Here is a 13,392-nt window from a genome sequence, read left to right as displayed (position 1 = left end):
GAATGAGTGGTCTGATTTATACTGAGTGACACTGGCAATAGTAAACGGGGTTTAAAAACTAATCAGAGATCCACCCACTCGTATTCCTGTAATTTCTGGTCGGCAGAACATATTGGGAAAACCAACAACCAGGTTATCCCGAAGAGTATCTCTGACTATGGACAATGACGAATTTTGAGTCTCATGGGCTGGAGCAGCAGAAGACCAAGCTGGGTGCTACTCCTGTCAGCTTAGGAAAGGAAACTGAGGCTACAGTCCACATAGGTTCACCAAAGTTTGACAACAGAAAATTGGAAAAATGGTCTGATGATTCTTAGTTTTTGCAGTGACATTCAAATGGTCTTAAACATGTCAATTTCAACAAGTTCTTTGTATTCAAATTACCTTCACAGTTGTGAGACTTCAACCCAGTAGAGTACTTTTGGGATGTGGTGGGAGATTTGCATCATGGATGGACCAAAATCTCTGAGGAATGTTTCTTGAATCTATACCACAATCTATACACACAATCTCTGGACAAGTAAAGACCTTCTTTAATTTGTCACAGACACTTGTTTGCAGAACACTTAAACACAAGTTGTTTTTGTTGTTTTGTCTTCAGTATAACTGTGTTGCAACGAGTAATTGTAAAGGAATTAACTACTGACCTTTGAGCTCCATGTTACTACTAGCCTGCTGTGTGTAACCGTTGTTTTACTGCTTGATTTATAAGAGTCACCAGCACCGGCATTTCATCAGTGTTATACAAATCCTTTTACATATGGGTGGGGCACAAGATGAAACATAAAGTGTGCTGTGTTTAGTATAAATAAGCCACCTAATACAACTACTGTGAATATATACAGCGGAAACAAAAACACATGATGTCCTATGTGTTAAACTAATTACGAGGCTTTCAAAGAATGTTTTTCTCCATGTATATCTTTCCAAAGGAATGCTGTGTGCATTTGCGCAATCCCCATGTTGTTCTGTGCATACGTGTGTGTACACTTATCCCATTGTACGTGTGTTTATTTGGGGTAATCACCGGGGCGCTTCTGTGTTTGTACATTTGAAGTGAGATTGATTCATGACTGTTCCTCCAGAGGAAAAAGATAACAAATGTTTTTCTGGTCCAATAAACACCCTCTGCCTGTAAAACAAATTAGAGTAAACTAAACCATCCTCTGCATGCACCAACACATGCTTAATAGATGGCTGGCTGGGAAACTCTCTGGTACTAAGGTAGAACTCAGTGAGAGACGTATTGATCAAGCCTCCCAGACTCCCTTGCGGGCTTTGCTGCCAATCAATGAGTATGTGTTTGACTGGGGCAAGGTTTGCCAGCTACTTCAAAACTGTGTCAAAAGCACACGATCAGTACAGCAAAAATGGGTGCTAAACGTGAAGTGCTTTATCAGAAACTCCAATTAGTGGACAAACCAACAGAGACTAATATAGTCCATATTTAGACTCTATGTGAACATATTAGACAAATATTTTTAAATCTTTAAGATTCATGTTGAATAACATTGCCAAACTGAACTGCTTGCACTGAAGAGTTGATAAGTGATGCTACTAGCCAATCAAATCAACGTTTGAAATCAAGACATTGTGAATAACATACATGTACTTGTCATAAAAATGAGAAGTACATTGGGTAAAAAAAGAAAGATCAAACCTCTGTATGGTTGTAGTGTGCTGATGCCCTGTGGACACACTTAATATATAAAAGAGTCAGGGGAAGACACCTTACCTAATTAAAAAGTCACTGAAGACTGCAAAGGGAACATCTGGATAAACCAGAATTGTTTTGGAAACAAGTGCTGTTGACTGATTGTGCACAAGGTCTGGACTGGGGGTGAGAACAGGATGTACGGGGATGTAGTGCGAGTGGTTTAGGAGTGTTTTGCCTTTTCAGCAAGAGCCTGCCCCCACACCGCCAACAAGGAAACAATACAGACATTAAACTTGGATTTGTTGTTGCTCTAAAAAGAAAACTAAGTTCAAACAAGGGTAGTTGGATTAAAGCTTGTGTAAAACAGCACGAGAGTGTAGCAGTTGCTTTTGATACTACTGAATCTAAAAGAGTGCAGTCTACCACTTTGAACTTCATTTATTCTTTCTTTTCCCTCTGTTTCACACATGTAAGGCATGAAGAGTTTGTGATTTATTTTCTCTACTTTAGCAAGCATGCGAGTACTTTTGCAAAGTCTAATTAATCATCTCTGCAGCATGAAATGGAATACATAAGAGAAACTATAGTGCTACTACTACTATGAAAACAACTCAAGTCCAAAATGCCTATTTTAGATATTAATAGTGAATTGCAATGACATGTGATTGCTGCAATCTGTTCTTTGGAAGCCACACGTGACCTTTTGTATTGTGCTACAAGCTTAGATACCTGATGTTTTCATGTATTCTTCTTACAAACAGCATCGATGCCTTCTTTGCTCACTTTAAAATAATTGCCTGAATTAACATAAAGCAATATAGATTTGCTATCCTACATCTGGGACCTGAAAGTGGCTATAGGATATGCATGGAGGCTATCAACACTTCAGGGCCGACCTTGCTTGCTTCTCGACAGTTATCTGTCGGTTTGATGGCGAGCTGGTGTGCGACAGGGCAGAGGACGGGGGCCGCGCGGGTCAGCAGAATCCTCAGCAGGCGCTGACACATGTGGGACAGAGCTCAGTGGAAATCGGGTTAATGAATCGTAGAGAGAGGGAAACGGCAGGGTTACTCGTCTTTCAATATCCCCCATCATTATCAGTTGGACCAGTGTTCATCTGCACAACATGGGGAGAGAAAAAGATGAGGGGGTCAGTAGGTGGCAAATCTGGACCTGTGAAAAGGATTTCAGACAATAGATCATAGATGTGTGTAAAACAAAGCAACTGCTACTGAAGCGTCACGGTCAATTTTGAAGGAAATAAAAGATGGGTCTGTCTCTTTTTGTAAGACATCATGTTATGTGATTCACTCTGACCATTAAGAACCATGTGAAAATTTGATAGTTTAGCTATTTTTCCTTCTGTATGCATTCTCTACAAGCCCTTTTGTGTCTTTGTAAGAAGATATTCTCTGGTGGGCCTTTGGTCCATGACCAGTCCATTACAGGCTTGTCTGCCTTTGCTGTCACTTCTTTTCGATGGATCAGTGAGCTTCAGATAGAACCACCAGTCTCAATTTTAATAATACCAGCCTGCTTCTGCACGCAGACTCAACTCAGATGCAAATCACCGCGTCTTATTAAATTGGTTAAAACAAATTCACTCCACAGCTACACCCTTTCTTCCTGCAGTTGTTACCGTTCTTGAAAGGTATGCACTGACAACCTGACAGTGGTGAAATAAAGCTTTTAATTACTGAAGAAAATTAGGACAAATAGCCTGAATCCAGCCTATTCACACACATAATTCGCCTATCTAAGAGGATGAAATACATTAGCATATTTAATTGGCGGCTTATGCCCATCTCTTGTGTTTGACAGCTGTTGAGTCAGACGACAGCATTGTTCGAATATGAGTCAGCGCACGCTAATCTAATCAGGGAAACCTTGGTTGGGGATCGAGTTAGCATTTTGGATATCAGCAAGCTCTCAGGATTACACACAGGGGTTAATTACAGAAGAATCAGATTCAGAGAGAGCTTTAACGGTCGTAAGAGTAAGGCAGTAGTATTCACGAGCCGGGCTGATGGGAATGAAGGTCTACAGAACAGCCTGAGACTATGATGCTGTGGTAACTCAGGCATGGCATTGATTACTTTAATTGGTGGACCAGGAGCAGGGAACATTATTGGATTTGATTTAATGCCCCCTCCCTCAAAGAGACACTTCAGATACAATCCACCAGTGCACTGGTTATTGCTGGACGTTTGCACTATTGGTAACATTTAACATCCATCTGGGATTATACATCAAACAAATGTCTTATTTTACAACTCCTCCACACACATTTCAATGTCCAATGTCCTCCAATCTGTCCTTGTTTGATATTGATTTGAACTCAGAAAAATACTCAGGTCAGGGGTTTTTCTCAGGTTTTCTGGCAGGTAAACAGCTGTTCATTGATAAATACAAGCGCATATAAGGACAAAGCTACGGCCAAAATTGGCACTTTAAAGTGCTCCTTTATTAGTGTTATCAGATTGAGTGAGATGATTCTCAACTGGCCATGGATGCGCGGTAGAGCTCTTTCAGTCGTCAGCAAGACTAGAAAAGTGTTATATAAAACCATTTCCACTTGTCTTGCAAAGCTGGTTGGTCAATTGCACGCAAGCTAGATGAGACCTAATTCTAGTCTGTCCTTTTTATCTATGTTGGTGCATTTATTAATCCTTTTATTTTCAGATGTTTTGATTTGATTTCATCAATCCTGAATGGGCAAAACAGTTTTCAAGCTTGGTTGCTGAAAAGATCACATCGTTTAATAAGAATATGCATTTGTACAATTGACCTCTTCCTCCTAATTGTCTGCAACTATTTTAAATGTACAATAGTTTCCTCCTTTTTGGACACCACAGCTTTCCATTGTCTCAAATGTAATTGGTTAATATTGCAATTATGTGTCTGCCACTGTAAAACTCTGTGGGGAAAAACTGAATAAAAGCACTGGAAATTCCAGTTTTTGTGCTGGAACCATTGCTACAACCACCTGCTGCTGAAGAAAATGGGATATCATGGTCAGAGATAACACCTCAGCAACTCAAAATACACGATTTGCTGTAAAAGGTGTATCAGGCTTATATTTCCTCATTTGTTTCACTTATTCTGCCATCTACAACAAATGAGTGATTAATTACATCATCAAGATATTTCCAGTACGTTATCCAAATTCCTTTTTCTCTTTCCATTCTTCCTCTATCTCTCTTGTGCACACAAAGTTAAATAAGATACACAGCCCAATACACTGACACATTCGAGTGAGTGTGCAGCATGCCATTGATGCTCTGCTCTGGCTTCATCCATCACTGATAATGGCTGAGGACAGCTGTGTGTTCAGTCTCCCCCTCTCCATCATACCGCAAGCTTGAGGCGGAAGGATGGAATGGAGGAGGGGTATATTTATTCTACTCTACCTCCTAATCACACACTAACCATCCTGTAATACTATCGTGAAACCTCCACCCCCCACAACAGCTCAAACACCCCCCACTCCAGAGAATACCCGCCCGGGGCTGGGCCCAGATGGCCGTGCCCAGCAGCGGCCTGCGTTTTGCCTCTATCTGAATGTGCACTCGAGGCTGGATTTGGAATCATTGATGCAAAACTGTGTTACACAAACACGCACAGACACAGATATGAGTGCCTTCATGCACTACTGTGCACAAACCGCTATGCATACTCCAACTATTGCAGTGTCACCCACACATCAGTACACACACACACACACACACACACACACACACACACACACACACACACACACACACACACACACACACACACACACCAAACAAGGATGCAGTGTTTAGACTGGAGTTAATGAAGAGATAACAGCTGATGTAATTTGTTTGCACATGAATTAAGTCTGTCAGGGTTCCATTCTGGTTGATATTTCTGATTTCATACACTACCTTTGGTGTTCATGAGTTAAAAGAAGCTATTAAAAAAATCTGTCCTTGAACATCTTCTAACCAAGATGGCGCCGCGGATGGTCGCCCTGGTGCTTCAGTGCGTTACTTTTGTTTTGTTTTTGTGCATTTCTTCTGTGTCTGGGCACTCCTCTGGATACTCGTACACCAGAGAAGAGCTCCTTAACTACAGGACTACAACGCCTGTGGATTTATTTCCAATATTTGTCGCATCTGCGGCAGATTTACTGCTGACTCTGACCAGGAAAGCGAGACGCCGAAAGAGAGGGAAGCGAGCCGGCGCACTCGTGCGTTTGAGGAGACGCGGACTGCGAACTGCTCTTCCTGGGATCTTCCTTTCTAATGTACGCTCACTCGGGAATAAGATTGACGAACTGGCCCTGATGAGAAGCATGAACAGAGACTTTGCCTCCTCCTGTGTCTTATGTTTTACGGAGTCGTGGCTCAGTGAGAACATCCCAGACTGCGCGCTCAAGCTGGAGGGCTTCCATCTGCTGCGCGCGGACCGGCAGGCCGCTCTCTCCGGTAAGTCCAAAGGTGGAGGTCTCTGCTTCTACATCAATAGTGGCTGGTGCACAGATGTGACAGTGATTGCTCAGCACTGCTCTTCCTCTCTGGAATATCTTTTTATCCACTGCAAACCGTTTTATTCTCCGCGGGAGTTTGTGGAGCAGATTCTCCACACGGAGCGGACATTCCCGGACTCTCTCATCATTGCTCTTGGGGACTTTAACAAAGCCAATCTGAGCCATGAGCTTCCAAAATATAAGCAGTATATTAAATGCCCGACCAGAGAGGAGAGGACATTGGACCACTGTTACAGCACGATCAGCGGGGCCTATCGCGCGGTGCCCCGCGCTTCACTCGGACTTTCTGACCACGTCATGATCCACCTAATCTCCGCGTACAGACAGAGGCTGAAGCTCTCCAAACCTGTCGTGAGGACTAAAAAACTGTGGAGCAACGAGGCTGTGGAGGAGCTTCGCACGTGTTTGGAGACCACAGACTGGGACACATTGAAGGCTGCCTCTAACAGCTTGGACGAGTTTACGGACACTGTCACCTCCTATATCCACTTCTGTGAGGACAGCATTGTGCCATCACGCACCAGGGTGAGTTATAACAATGACAAACCCTGGTTTACTCCTAAACTCAAAAAGCTGTGGCTGGAAAAGAGAAAGGCGTTCAGAAGCGGAGACAGGGACTGCTACAGAGAGGCCAAGTACAGGTTCACTAAAGAAGTGGACATTGCTAAACATCAGCACTCTGAGAAGATGCAGCAGCAGATCTCAGAGAATGACTCGGCCTCTGTGTGGAAAGGTTTTAGGAATATCACAAACTACAAGCCTAAAACCCCCCACTCCACTGATGACTTGCTCTTAGCCAACACCCTTAACGACTTCTACTGCCGTTTTGACGAGCCATCAGGCAGCCTTCACACCTCCAACGGCCCCAACAATAGAGACACTTTGGACACTAATTCCCCCACCTCTCCCCCCTCCATAGAGCCATCACCACCTTCAAACCGTTCACCTACAACACCCCCCTCCTCACCCCACACAAAAGAGGATTTCACACCACCTCCTCCCACCACAACTCTTCATATTCATGAAGCAGATGTGAGGAAGCAGTTTAAGAGTCTGAATGCTCGAAAAGCTCCCGGCCCAGACGGTGTGTCTCCTGCCACCCTCAGACACTGTGCAAACGAGCTGGCCCCAGTGTTTTCTGGCATTTTCAACTCCTCACTGCAGGCATGTCATGTGCCTGCCTGCTTCAAGTCCTCCACCATAATCCCTGTCCCCAAGAAACCTAGGATCACTGGACTAAATGACTACAGACCCGTGGCTCTGACATCTGTGGTCATGAAGTCTTTTGAGCGCCTAGTTCTCTCCCATCTCAAGACCCTCACGGCCCCCCTCCTGGACCCCCTGCAGTTTGCATGTAGAGCCAACAGGTCTGTAGACGACGCCATCAACATGGCCCTACACTTCATCCTGCAGCATCTGGACTCCCCAGGAACCTACGCCAGGATCCTGTTTGTGGACTTCAGCTCTGCCTTCAACACCATCCTTCCAGACCATCTCCGAGGCAAGCTTTCCCAGATGAATGTGCCTGATCCCATCTGCCGGTGGATCACTGACTTCCTGACGGACAGGAAGCAGCACGTGAGGCTGGGAAAGAATGTCTCGGACTCCCGGACCATCAGCACCGGCTCCCCTCAGGGCTGTGTTCTTTCTCCTCTGCTCTTCTCCCTGTACACCAACTGCTGCACCTCCACCCACCAGTCTGTCAAGCTAATCAAGTTTGCAGATGACACCACCGTTATTGGACTCATCTTGGACGGGGACGAGTCTGCCTACAGGAGGGAGGTTGAACGTCTGGTGTCCTGGTGCAGCCACAACAACCTGGTGCTGAATGCCCAGAAGACAGTGGAGATTATTGTGGACTTCAGGAAGCACACAGCCCCACTCCCCCCCATCATCCTGACTGACACCCCCATCACCTCTGTGGACTCATTCCGCTTCCTGGGTACCACCATCACCCAGGACCTGAAGTGGGAGCCCACCATCACCTCCGTCATCAAGAAAGCCCAGCAGAGGATGTACTTCCTGAGGCAGCTGAAGAAATTCAACCTGCCAACACGGACGATGATGCAATTCTACACTGCAATCATCGAGTCCATCCTCACCTCCTCCATCACCGTGTGGTACGCTGGAGCCACTATCAGGGACAAACAGAGACTGCAGCGTGTTGTGCGCTCTGCTGAGAAGGTGATTGGCTGCAGACTCCCATCTCTGCAGGACCTGTACACCTCCAGGACATTGTGGCGTGCAGCTCGGATCTCAGCTGACCCTTCTCACCCTGGACACAGTCTGTTTGACCTGCTACCCTCAGGCAGGAGGCTCCGGTCCATTCGCCCCAGAACCTCTCGCCATAAGAACAGTTTCTTCCCCTCTGCTGTTGGACACATGAACAATAACCATATGACTGTTCCCACCACTAACACATGACCCTACGCTGTGTTCACTGCATCATTCCATGTTTGGCACTGATCACCACCTGCACTCATGTATATATCTTTCAACGTAGCACTTTTAATTCTTATCCCTACTTTTATTTTTTTCCATGTCTATTTAAGTGCTATTTATGACACTATGTTTGCACTGAAGCACCGCAGCAATTTCCTAATGTTGTAAACCTGCTCAACATTTGGCAATAAACCCCATTCTGATTCTGATTCTGATCTTATTCAACTCAGCTGATTCACAAGGAATCATTTCCTACATACCACAAGTTTTAAGATTAAATATGCGATAATCACCTCTTTGCACCATGAAAAAGTCCTTGGCATCTTTTGGGATTATGTGCTTGTTCTCTGGCAGTTCATTTATATCAACAATGTCACTTGAGCTTTTATCTCTTTGTATTTAAAGGATCTGTAAAACCACATACTGTCAGCCAAGTAGCATAAATTAGGTAATAAATGTTCACAGCGAGGGCAGTGTCAAGTGAATGATTATACCTGACACAATGAACTTAGAACTTCTGTCGTGAAACTTAAATAATATTGCACTTTTAAAAGGTGTTACAGGTGCATAAATGCTAGATATGGCCAGATTCGGAGATAGGTGGTTGCTAGACAACATGATGATACATTAAATTTGATATGGATAAAATATAATAATCAGGTTTTGTAGATTAGTGTTGAGATTTTGTGGGCACATGACCACAGACCAAAAATGTGCCATTTTGGCACTATCATAGTGACAATGTAGGATCAAGGGAATAAGGTTCCAGTCACACAGGCCTACAGCCAAAATTCAGTTTTACCGACTGGAAAAATTATTGCTAAAGTCACACAGGCCTACGGATTGGCCAGCGACCCCATGGCAACCACCTGTTGCTAGGAAAAAATGTGTATCTCTCAACTGACTGCTATGGATGGAAGTGACAGACTTATCTACAAACAAAGTAAAAGCAACTTCCAGGAGCCAGTGACAACGAATTGAGGAATGCACATTTTTCCCTAGCAAACAGTTTTTGTATCAAGTCCAGTATGTCAGACGACTCATGAGCAATGTGCGCATGACGCCACGTGAGAAACCTCAATACAAATCTGATGATATCTGATAGGATATTGGGAGATACTCTGAGGTCCTTACAGAAAATATAACTTACTGGCAGATTAGCTCGTTGAGGAAAGGAGACTGAAGGGTGGCTAACAAGTAGTTATCAGTGTACTTAATAACAGTTTGTAAAACAAACCCCAGCATGCAACATGGGAGTGTATAAATCTTGAAGGGAACTAGATGGGATAGTAAGACCGAACTATGGATTATATATAAGACATGGATCATCAATAATCATAAACCTTCTACAGTCTCAAAGGCTTTCTCCATTCTGAACAACAAAAAATGTAACATGCCTAGAGAACAGACCTTTTCCACATCAATGTATTTTAAAATAACTACCTATACATGGTATGAATTATGGCTTGAGTCTCACACCTGAGTTCAAAACTGACTGTAAGACAATTTGTAAATAAGCTAAACTGTGAATCTTCAATCAAATCCTGGGGAAAAGCAACATTTTGATGAGTTATCATATCAAGTAAGACATTTGTTTGGGTCAGTAAAAACCGTTTACAAAAGCTCAGATGGATGATTATTTTGAAATGACAATAACAGAATTTGTCACCAGCAAGCCGGAAATTATTTTGTTTTATTATTCCACAACAGTGGATTTTATTTACAATGCACATCTTTCCTCATTATTGACTAATCTGTAATCTAAACACAACAATGAGGTCATTTCCAGTAAATCTCCACAGATGGCAAGCTAATGCTATTCAATTAGCAGGTGATGGAGAAGGGTGGAACCCGATCCCCAACAAAACACCAGTCCAGCACACTCCCTTCTATAAAGGACACCTGTCAGAAACAAGAGCCTCTTTTACCCTGGCTGTTAGAGAAAAGCATTCTCCTTGTCTCATCATCATTTAAGACTTAGGCACTTCAAAGCCGGCCAGGTACAATAGCAGTGATCAGGCCTGCCTTCAAAAGAACAGCACAAGTTATGGTGGGGCAGCAGGGGGAGAAGAATAGCCCTGTAAATCATAATAGAGAGGAAAATATAAAAGACGAGGCAGAGAGACGCAGTTCACCTGTTCTCTGTAACACAATCACTTAACGATCCTCAGGGTGCATTGTACGGGAGGGTGCTCCTGTAGCTTGCGCCCTCGCTTTGTGCCCTGCTGGAGCACAGAGATCATCTTCCCCCTCTCCACAGACCCCCTGACCTTCTCTCTGTTCCACTCGCACACACACACCCATCGAAATTACCCTTACTCCTCACAGATTAAGATCAATGTCATTCATCGCGTTTAGAGTATCAGCCTTTGATTTGGGCCAAAGAAAGGGAAGGGAGGGCACACAGGGCACCTGGGAGCTGTATAAGGATAGGAAAAAAATGTCCTCCATTCGATGGGGATGAAAGTGCCTTTTTTTTACTTTCCCCTTGAGCTTGTGTGTGCTTTATCTAAATGGAAGTCGATCTTTGAAGTTGCTGCAGGTTAGCACAATTTGCATATTTACACTATATGTTAGGCAAGCACTTGATCAAAGGGTGTCACTCTTTAAAAGTAGTGCCGTATTTCGAAACACTGTATAACTTCCACTGCTTTCGTGGAGTTTGCGCTTATGTGTAGATGTGAACTGAAACGAATCCATTCTGCTAATCAAAATGGCTAACTCAACAAGGCTGTAGCCTGCAGCTACCTTTACTCAAACACAGTTAAAATACTCAGATTCTGAAGAACAATAAGAAGATCATGTATCTAAATGGAAATTAACATATCAATCCCAACAACATCAGAAAAGTATAGATGATTATAAACATTATTGCCAGTTTGAGATGTTAGCATCACAGCGCAAGCTGACAGGATTGATTCCCAGGGATGTTTGGTTTAAAATGCTAGCTGTCTGAACCAGAATTTTTTAAACTGTTACTACACTTCCAAGGTGGAAATGCTCACCCTCATCATTTACATCATACTGACAAATAAACAAGGTTAAAAACTTTAAAGGTCCTTTAAAGGTCTTTAACACAAAGATGCTGAACAGCAGTTTAAATGGAACTGTTTCAGGTAATTACCATAATGTCACACCACCCACCTTACACTGTATTCTACCTGGGCTGTGCACTTGTGCTTATTTGATTGGCCGGAGAAGTGTGCTGCCAAATGAGCCAGATGACCCTGCTGTTTTTGGCCCGACTGTGCCAAGTAATCTTATAATTGAAACAAATAAAGAGGCTGAATTATTGAACACAGTCTTTAAGTCATTAGGCTCAGCCCCCTTTGGCTCTGCTTCCCTCAGCATTACCACAGGGATTCCTCTGTGTATCTATTCCCTGACCTTTGTCCCTGCCCATAGGTAAGCTTAGCTTTTGGACAGCACTGACCCTTTTCTATACCAAGCTTTTTTCCATTGAAGTTTCAAACTCTCCTATCTCTGCTCTCTTGGCTTCCCTAGCACCCCCGACATCCCCACCCTTGGAGCCACCAGGGTATGTGACGGTCTAAATGCCCCCTTTTGTTGGCAGAATGGGTCTTTTGTCTGCACCCCCTGCCTGTGCTGACTAAGGGACATCCAGTGAGCCCACTTTTGAGTCCACATAAGGGTATGAGAGCGCTGGAAACAGAGGGTCAGCTTAAGCCACCCTCCACCCCCTCCCCCAAGAGTGTTTGAGGAATTTCCTGATTCACTAACTTTTTAAATAGCTAGTCCCCTTGCCTTTTTATACCTCAAACAGCACCCACTCACATCCTCACACCTCCAGTCTGGCAGATGGCCTAAACTGGCCAGGACATGACATCTATACTGAAGCTGTACTAGACACCCTGCTAGGTACACCTTGCTACTACAGGTTGAAGCCCCATTTACCTTCAGAAGTACCTTCATTCTTTGTGGCACAGATTCAGCAAGGTGCTGGAAACATTCCTCATAGATTCTTGGTCAATGATAACATGATAGCATCACACAGCTGCTGCAAATTTGTCAGCTGCACATCCATGATGTGAATGTCCTATTCCAACACATCCCAAACTGTGCCAAAAAATATCCTTCACACCATGTCGTTTCATGTTAAGCCAAATTCTGACCCTACCATCTAAATGTCAAAGGAGAAATCGAGACTCATCAAGCCGAGCAACATTTTTCCAGTCTTCTACTCTCCAGTTTTGGCGAGCATCTGCAGATTTTAGCCTCAGTTTCTGTTCTTAACCAACAGGAGTGGAACCTGGAATGACTTTAGGACAGCAGCCAATGAGTATCCCAGCGTCAAACGTGTCTAACAATCAGTTTCTTCAGGAATGAGTTGTTTGTTCAGCGTATAATACTTTGATTTTATTTCTACCCTTTAAATATTTATTGTTTTTGTTGTTTGTTTTTTTTTGTTTGTTTGTTTTAAGATTCTGTTTTCAGGTAACTTTTAGAAATATTAAAACAAAATTCATATTAATCTGCTAAGCTAGATTCAGACAAGGCGCAGACTTAATGTCACAGTGAGGCAGCCATTCTCTAAAATCTTGTGTTCCCTGAAACTAACAGGACATCCTGTTAGTTTCAAGAGACACTTTCACTGAACATGTCTATGGAATTTAAGCAATGAGGTTTTGTATCTTGAGCAAATGAAGTGCGGAAAGAAACAAGAAAACCTGACAGGCAGAATAAAAGACAAACTGGATTGGTAGCTTTGTTCCTCTAATGAAAATCTGCTCACACAACATTTTGTGGACCTGTAATTAAT

At 43.4% G+C, this 13,392-nt stretch overlaps 1 long non-coding RNA gene across 1 annotated transcript in view; it reads right to left on the bottom strand.

Moving 5' to 3' along the window:
- Positions 1-1,519: 1,519 nt before the first annotated feature.
- Positions 1,520-13,392, bottom strand: part of LOC309689687 — a 92,736-nt gene continuing 80,863 nt past the window's right edge. The window contains exon 3 of the long non-coding RNA XR_014271501.1: positions 1,520-2,774. This is a non-coding gene — a long non-coding RNA (uncharacterized lncRNA). The remainder of the gene's footprint in view (positions 2,775-13,392) is intronic.

The sequence above is a fragment of the Aulonocara stuartgranti genome (genome assembly GCF_965226115.1).
Source record: "Aulonocara stuartgranti genome assembly, chromosome: 15".
Taxonomy (NCBI): Eukaryota; Metazoa; Chordata; class Actinopteri; order Cichliformes; family Cichlidae; genus Aulonocara; species Aulonocara stuartgranti.
This window is presented reverse-complemented; position numbering and strand designations above follow the sequence as displayed.